This window comes from Bemisia tabaci, chromosome 1, assembly GCF_918797505.1.
Source record: "Bemisia tabaci chromosome 1, PGI_BMITA_v3".
NCBI classification, from domain to species: domain Eukaryota; kingdom Metazoa; phylum Arthropoda; class Insecta; order Hemiptera; family Aleyrodidae; genus Bemisia; species Bemisia tabaci.
In genome coordinates this window covers 81,051,205-81,060,448 of record NC_092793.1, presented here as the reverse complement: position 1 = coordinate 81,060,448, position 9,244 = coordinate 81,051,205, and the positions used below count along the sequence as shown (strand labels likewise).

The 9,244-nt window shown below is 39.3% G+C and overlaps 1 long non-coding RNA gene across 1 annotated transcript in view; it reads right to left on the bottom strand.

Moving 5' to 3' along the window:
- Nucleotides 1–335: 335 nt before the first annotated feature.
- LOC140226018 (uncharacterized) overlaps nt 336–9,244 on the bottom strand; it is a 108,111-nt gene continuing 99,202 nt past the window's right edge. The window contains exon 3 of the long non-coding RNA XR_011900831.1: nt 336–4,721. This is a non-coding gene — a long non-coding RNA (uncharacterized lncRNA). The remainder of the gene's footprint in view (nt 4,722–9,244) is intronic.

Below are 9,244 nucleotides of genomic sequence, written 5' to 3'. Positions count from 1 at the left end.
TTAACGCAAGCTTTCATACGAGTACATTTAAATGGAGTTTAACAGTGTGGCTAACTTTTACGAATCGCCACTGGTGTGGAAGGCGGATATTTCACAAGAACTTTGAAATTTCCACTTATATTTCAAATTATTTTCTTCCTTGGCAGCAAGTTCATTTTAATGTTAAGATTTTGAAAACATTTTCTTTGTAAGCGATTACATTATTCACATTCAACCCATCTCTTGCACGATTTTCAGATGAATTATTTATTTAATTTTAATTATTATTTAATTTTTATTTATCTATTTAATTTTTAATTTATTTAATTAATTATTTATTATTAATTTTATGATGAAACCCTGCCCTTTATGAACGGGCATTATTTGCATGACTTACTTTTGATGCATTACCTTGTCTGTACCTGACTCGCGTAATTAATAAATTCAAATCACGTAAATATTTAGAATGCATTTTCATCGGCTTCAGTTGAGCATTTGTGTGTTTTGTTCACACTTACTATAAATTAGAGCAGATTTTGGCACGGTTTCCATCTGAACGGTCGACGCATAATTGAAATTTCAGTTGGGTTCCATTAATTCGATTTCCCTTTTGAAGTTCTGAGGGATTGATTTAACGAAAATTTACAACTCCGGGTGCCCATACCAATGCATCACTCTTGCACATTGACAAGAAAAACAGCTTTCATTTTATTTCATTACATTATGAGTTACTTTTCTACGAAACAGTGGGCAACACGGCTGCAGAATTCACTTACTATAGCGCGGAATATAGTTCCATTCACATGGAAAAAAGTCTTAGCCCCATTAAGCATTCCCCTCACACCTGGGAGAGGGGGAACTCCCCACTCCACTCCACTTCTCGGCAGGAGAAGTCCCTTTTCTCCTCGAGCAGAGTTGACACATTATACTTTTTGTAGGTCCTTGCGCCATGCAGATTTCCTGGGCGGCCCGAGCTTTTCCCCGGCAACTTGGAGGCACACGCTGGTGGCGTCGACTTAGTATGGCCACCGTCGCCCGGTCAATTCAACCGGAGTGCAGCCGTCACTTCCGGTTTCAGGAGGTGAATGACGTCATACTCTGAGAACCGGAAACGAGACTCTCTCCCTCGCTCCCGTCTTTGATTGAGAGTGTGAATTTTTCTGGAGCAGCCCGATTTTGCGACATAATCTGACGGCACGAAGCAGCGTTGTCAAGATATCTCAACTCGTGAGATCAACAAGATAACTGTTCCATTAGCCTTGTGTTTTTTAATTAATATTCTGAAAGCGCCAAATGAGTAGATTAGCTTTGCCTCCCCTTAGAAATGATTTTTTTAAAACTTTTCAATGAGCTTTTACATCGTTCCACGAACATTTAGCCAGGAAAAAATAATCTATAACCCTACAAAATATCTTTGAACTGCCCCACTGAGTAAGCTCTTGAGGTGTCAGAGCAAAACGAATGCCGAAAGCGCGCGGGATTACAAATGAGTTGAGTCAGTGACTTGAACTTGCAACGAAGTTGCACTTGGCATTTGATTGAGACTTGGAATTGGAGAGCATTTTGTCGGATGATTTTCTGCAACGTGAGAATTAAGATGAATGGTCTGTTATGGCTGGAAAAACTATACCCGAACACCCTGTGATAATATTAAGTCGAGATCTAATGATGTAAAAATGCAACCGTTTTCAGACGTTTGAAATTTCCTAGGATCGTGCTATGCACAGGAATGTTCAAGAAAGTTGACTTGCTATCCAGAAAATTGATGGCTCCCAATAATTTTGACAGAAGTGTGATGTATAAGACGCTGCTCAACCGGCGCACGCACTTAAATCATAAGCTAAGAACTTATAAAGTGAATTTGCCCGCATTTATCTTCATTGCACGGGATTAGTTTGGACTTTACAAGTTTGAATTAGTTTACGAAATATTCCATGTTTTAAAATTCCTACGGAAATTTTTTTTCATAATCCTCTCCTTACTTTCCAATTTATTCAACATGTCATTCGATGACGAGGTTAATTTTCTTTAAATTTAAAGCACTTTTTTGGAACTAAAAAATATATTCCACTCCAACTAATGGTTCATAAGTAAAAAAAAATGAGCTGAAAATTATTCTTTAAATTAACGTCAAATTCTTTTAGCTCGAAACGAGTTTTTTTTAACCATTCTTTTGCCGAGTAGCTAGCCGGCATTGCTATAGCTGTACATCTCGCATCCAAAAATAATTTCTGAAATGACTGGCACGCACTGCCTACATCCACGGGGAGCCAATGAAAAAAATTGGAGCGGTAGCTTAAAATAGAAGGGATTATTAAAAAAAATAACACTGTAAGGAGAGAGTAAAAGGTCGAAATCAAATTAATTAAACTGTGACTCACCGATCCTTGGTTGACAAGAGCGACAGCTGAGAGGCGAAGGGGGCGAGGGGGGCGAGGGGATTTGGGGGTGATCCGCCGACTACCGACGCGGAAAACTCATTAAAAAATTTAGTCGGAGCGAAGACCTTCCCGGGGCGGGTTCCTTCACTCTTTGAACCATAACTCGCCCAGCCTTAAAGAGAAGTCTCGCGAGAGAAAGGCAGAGAACAACGTTTAGTCTGCCGTGCTAAGAAAAAACACCGTATGAGCCTTTAGCCCTTGCCAGATTTACTTTAATAATAACTGAATTTTCTTGGAAAATTGTGAATGTTTTTCCTCAAATTTTTCGGATAATTTTTTTTTAGCAATTTGATCTGAAATATCTGAAAATTTCAAGAAGGAATAATACTAACTTTCCTCAAAAATACATGTTTTATATGGAGAAATTTGGAAACTCTCGAATGTTCATGCGGCGTTTTTCCCTAGCACGGCAGTAGTGAACGCACGCAAAAATACGGATGATTATATGCGCATGCAAAGACTGGGGGCACCTAAACGAGAATTTGTTTTCCTTCATCGGGTTGAATTTTTGGGGCGACTGCGGGACGGTTCCCGTGAAATTCATGATCTTTTTATTTCTCGATAACTTCGAAAATAAACTATTTAACCAGAGGATGAATTACATGGAAGTCCCGTCCTCAGATATTCAACACCGAATGAAAATCACACTGTATGAATTGGCACAATATCTGTTTTGAATCTTAACGATTGAGGACACCGCACCAAGAACAGCCTATAACTGGAAACCGCGTTTTGAGAAAAACGTATTTAAAGTTTTGTTTTTGATGTATTGCGCAGACTTTTCTATGCAGGTACCCTGTTTTGGTGCTTTTGGGTGACCTAACCCTTCTATTGTTAACGAAAATGTCACCGAAAATCGAAAAGGCCAGCGTGCATGAAGGCAATTTCAATTGTAATCTTCCGTCGCATTTCTAAGGCGCAATGATACAACTATTTGAACTCTCCGGAATGCGTGAGGTATCACGCCGCATTTGAAGGCGTTTTCAAAACAGCCAAGTCTCGATACCTGGATTATCGTTTTGCATAGTTCCTATTATTATGTTTTATTTCCTACCATTTGTTCGTTTTCAATCCTCCTATAAAAATCACCCATTTACTAAATACAATTATAGCTGAAGCGCACTTAGGCTATGTCTTCATGACTGCAAAAATGTTAATGGAAATCGAAAAGGCCAGCGTGCATGAAGGCTATTTCAATTGAGGACACCGCACCTAGAACAGCCTATAACTGGAAACCGCGTTTTGAGAAAAACGTATTTAAAGTTTTGTTTTTGATGTATTGCGCCGACTTTTCTACACAGGTACCCTGTTTTGGTGTTTTTAGGTGACCTAACCCTTCTATTGAAAGATGCCGGGTAGATTTTGCGATACATTTTGGGTTTACACTCTAATATATTTAATTTAAAAAAACGGTTTATAAGCCACTATTACGCCCAACAGTCATTTTGGTGGCGATATGAAGTATAAATTATTTTAATCACGCATGATTAACGCAAAATGAAAGAATATCGATAGTGGTAAAGAAAGGGGTAACTAGCGCCTTAGGCCCTTAAGTTTATAGGCCCGTTTATAGGTCGTTCTTGCACCCATCGATCCAGAGGACTGACTTAACTCGGAAAAAAAGGTTTTTTGACCTCGAGCCGTTACCTATCTATATTCTATCGCTACCACAGCATAGTCCAGGGTAAGTAGAATCCGAAAAGCAGGTGGGCGTACGACCTATACGCCTATAGGCTGTTCTTGGTGCGGTGTCCTCAATTAACCATTTATTTAAATGTAAAAAAAAAAAATATGATTCATTCTTTGTTTTTGTAGTTTGGAATTGGACACATGTTTTAATAAGTTCAAACCTGTCTTCTTCTGATGTTCTTATCTCTTACGAAACATTTCCCTTCGTTAACTTCGTTATACTGATTAGCAGGTGGAATTCCCGTTGCTTTCGAAACGATATAGGCAGAAGCAGATGCAGAGTATTATGCAAGAAAAATTGGAAGGAGACTTGTTCCTTGAAAAGATGTGTTGCCCTCCTCGAAAGAAAGGGATTAATTGAAGGAAGGGAAATTGGTAAAAAACGAAGTCGGTTTTGTAACGACAACAACTGATCCGTTTGGTTGGAGATAGTTAAAATTTAAGGGTGAGACGAACCTCCTATCATATAAGTGGGAAGAAGAAGCCACGATTGTGAATGGAAACCAACAAGATGGCAGAGTGATGGGGTAACAATCAAGTTATTTAAAATCAACTCACAGTACTATCACACAAGAATGGTAACCTCTGGTGAAAATTGTGTCGATCACTTACCTGAAAAATAAAAACAAAAGCAAAAGTTAGGAGAATAATCTACCGGAAAACAAATCGAGAATTGCAGTAAATGAGCTCTCAAACCACTGTGACTTGAATCAAGTCACTTTTGGTGACTCAAAAAAATGGAGCGAAGAGATATAAAAAACGATAAAAAGTACTGCTGCCTCAATCTTATCGACCTGATTTCCATCCATTCGCTTTTTGCCTTCTCAACTTTTCAATTTTTACTTCAGTTACATCTATAGATTCGTCGAGTAGATTTATGGGCTTTTAAGGCTACCTTTTGGTAAAACTATGAAAATAAATCCACTATTCCCTACCCCTGCTAATCCTAATTTTCGCTCACGGCTCCCTTCATGGAATTCCCGACTGCCTCTTCTTATGAGACATGCATATTTTAAGCTTCGAATGTAAAATTTTTGCCTGACCGGTGCTTTGACGCTGATCTTCGTTAACTCGGGCTTTTTGTTTGACTGAAAAACTCGAAGTTGAGGATTATTCACTCGGCAAAAAAGTGCCTTGCCTCTAGCCTATGGCGATTATCAGAATTCAGGGGACTTGCACTGGAAAGTTACAAGTTCAGGTTACCAATAGGTAGTTTTGTTACTGGCATAGGTTCACTGACCTATGCGCGTGGCACGATTATCTGAACGAGTAAAATTGGTAACCTAGATGTAAAACTTTCCGGAGCAGATCATCTGAATTTGGACAATCAACCGTTGCCGGCGAAAGGCAATGCGCTTTTTTAGCGTGCTTGAGTTTCTTAAGGCAAATTTGTTTTCCATGCCTATCCAAGCGCACCTCAGACGTGATGAGAGAGCAGAGGCAGCTGCAGGGGACCATCCCCCAGTTTCTTGGCATTGGTGGAAGCTTTTACTTCCGGAACTTCAGCATTCTACTTTTGACTTACCCACATGGTTGATGTTCAACAACGCGTCGGCAGTTTCGTTTTGCCAACAAGCCAAAGTTTGGGAAACTTGTTTGGCTCATGACGTCACCCGAAGCTTATCATCCACCATGTAGGTAGGTCAACAGCCGAAAGAAGAGTGATGACTATTGCTCCCTTATAATTGTCCATAAGAAATTGTAGAATACCCAAAAGTAAAAGCTTCCACCTGGAGCCAAGAGGCCAAGTGGAGGGTCTCTTGTCTCTGAGAGAGAGGGACACGAACCTTCATAATTAAAGCACAGATAATTCAAGCTACGTATAAAAGTTAAAGGGTTTTTTCCTCTACTTTTTTTTTCAATATCCTCCAGGCTTATAGCTGACGGATGCCACTTCAGAGCGGCGAGGGGTAGTAAATGCTTTTTATATGGGAGCTAGGAAAAGGGGTCCCGTTGTTGTGGGTTTTTGGTGGCTGATTCGCGCGGGAAACGTAATTAAAACGGGGATTCCGACCAGAGTGGAAGTCATCGGTCGTTGCGGAGATAAAAACCAACTCTAGGTTACGAACGCTGCATGTCTGATCGGATTTTACTCTTTCATTCCAGGCCTCGTCTGTTGCGATATCTCACGCAGGCTGTTGGATATACATCCTCTTCCTCATTAAGACCTAAAGAGTTACATTGGTGGCGATGAACAGCGAAAACTTGCATTCCTTTTTACAACTGTCAAACCCCAGCATCTCTAAGAGGTAGCAAGTGAGTGAGTAAGGGATGTAAGTGGTAGTAAGTTCATAAGTCTGAAGGTTTATTAAAGATGGGGGTGGTTTTGAGTAAAAAAGAATATATTGTGATTTGCAGCAAGGAAGAATACGGCACCCTCTTGTCTCTGCGAAACAATTCTGGTGTGGTTGTAGTGGTGGCTTTTATACGAATTTGTTTCAGTGTACTTGATAATTGATTATGAGAAGATAATAATTACGAGAAGTTAATCGAAACCACCGGAGGTGCTGAATCCAAAATAATGTGTTAAAACCAATTATTTCGACGTTCTCTTTTCGGTTAGTCAATTTGGCCGCACTTAATTCGCCAACCCCCATCCTTGGCTGTTACTAGCAGTGGTATCACCCTCAACTTCGTATGTTTTCACTTTGAAAATGAGACTGTCGAAATTTTTCCTGCCTTACCTCTTTGATCACTCTCTTTTATTTCTCAAATGCGCCAAGCACAAATAAAAGGAACAAGTAAGCTCCTATTTTTAACAATTTTTGAGGTAATTTCTACGGCACATTCAGTGACGTAAAGTTCATGTTAAGTTCAATTTAAAAATTGAAGTGAATTACGAGAAAGTAAAATTTATACGTAGCCTGTTTTGATGAAGCCATATAATAACCGAAACCGGCTTTGATGGCTATTTTTTAAACTAAAAGTTGACCGCACAGATTGAAATCAACGGCTCGCAACCTGTGAGGAATGTTTAATTTCGTTTTTTTATAAAGTTTACAGATGGAAAAAAACTATTATTAAAGAGAAATTTATGATAATTTTTGTTCTTGCTTAAAAGGTGAAAAAAATGAACATGAAAAAATAATAAGTTGAGGAAAAAATATCAATTCTATGGGAATAAACCAACGTAAATTTGTATTTTGCATCGATCTGACAGAGCGTCAAAACTATAACTCTTTGATCGACCGCGAATATTCAACATCGCGGATGAAATGATCGCGGATAATCGAAACTCGACTGAATCTCTTTTTTAATGAAATTTTTTTGGTGAATCGTGCGGTCAGTGAATCGCTAGTGAAATTAAATATCCTGATGAAATATCGGAGGGAAAAGTGTGGTTTTGGATAAAAGAGGCAACAGAGAGTGGCGTCAACGGAATTGAGCCGTTCGAATCAAAATTAATCCCTTTGAACGATTGCGCGCTGAAAAATAACATTAACCCGGTTCATGACCCGAATGAACTTGATATGGATCTACTGATCTGCTGGTCCACGGTCGGTAACCACCCTCACCCACTCCCCAGTCACCCCTCACCCTCCGATCTCCGACCATAGTTGCCAGATAGTGCACTTTCCCCCATTTAACACACGTAGAATATCTACGTTTAGTTTTGCGATCTGGCAACTTTGTCTCCGACCCACCCATCATCGTGTGTACTCAGCGCTTAATAATGCAATTTTTCCAGGATAATATGATTGTTTAATTTAACTTCGGACCCCTCTCAGCATTCATGGTATTTCCTATCGTTCTTTTTTCCTCTCGTCAGTTCTGTTGATTTACTTTGCTCGTTTAATCTTCGTGTCGCCACATACGATTCGTCTACAATCGAACTGCTCCGTTCGGACTGATGTTAATTCATATTTATGAGAGGGAATGTGGCTGGTTTCATTTGAGCCTGGAAGCACCGTATCCTTACCGCAGGATTACCCCGTGGCCGCTCCGCCCTCCGCACTGAAAAAAAAAATCTCGGTGTATTTACTAAGAAAAGGGTAAAATTACCAAGAATTCAGGGTTCTATTTGATCCCGGTTTTTTCTTGGTCAAATTACCATTAATGGAACTGGTAATTTTACCAATCTCGGTAAAATTATTGAAATTTCACGGTAATTTTACTGGACCTTGGTAAAAACGCCAATATTTTTTATCGACTATGGTAGAATTACCGAGATAAAATGGCAAAGTTACCGGGAATTGATTACTAATAAAAGTGGTATTCTTACCTGAATAAAACAGTAAAATACCGGTTTTTAAGTAACTTTACCAGTCTGTCTTTGTAAAATTACCAATAATTGGTAAAAAAAGTGAGATGGTAAAGGTACCAACGGACCTTGGTAAAAACGCCGAGAATTTTTTTTCAGTGCGCCCCGGGCCCGATCGAGACCGCACAACAATGATAAAAAACTCGGATTATAGATCAAAACTTTGCAGGTATCTCCTTGAATGATAGCCGCAGAAACATGGCAGTCGGACCAGTGAACGTTGAGAATTAAATTGATGTTAAAATGTTTGCGGAGTTAGAGATGTCATGAACATTACGGGCATTTATGGCATTACGGGCCATTCATAAATTGTGACACGCTGAAAATCGGATTTTTTAACCCCTATTTCCTTCTCATAATGCACTCGTTACCCGTCGTATGCACCCCCTAAAAAAAGAAGGCAACGCTTCGAAAAACCTCCTCTCCCTCAAATGGGCATTTTTGTAGCATTTAGTGAGTTATTTCTCGCCCAGCTCGATCTGTGAAAGGGTAAAATTTTTGGAAAATAATTAAAATACTGTCATACAAGGAGGTTGTTTATACGCTAGTAGACGCGCAAGTTTCGTTATGATTTTTCTTTCATGGTCTGAGAGCATGAAAACGGCATTGGAACAACTGATTCAAATCTGGGCCAAAAGACAAGTTTGCATTAAAACACAACGTTATAAATTTCCTCTGAATGATTGTACAGAGAAAAGGACGCATGTAACGGGAAGTCCAAAAATCCAATCTTGAGCGAAATATTAACATGAATATACACGGAGGGCGGATTAAATGAAACACGATTCTCACAAATGACGTCATTTGTACGTTTGCCATTAGACTGATGCTAGTTATAAAGTCTTTCGTCTTCTTCAAAACTTGTTTCCGAACC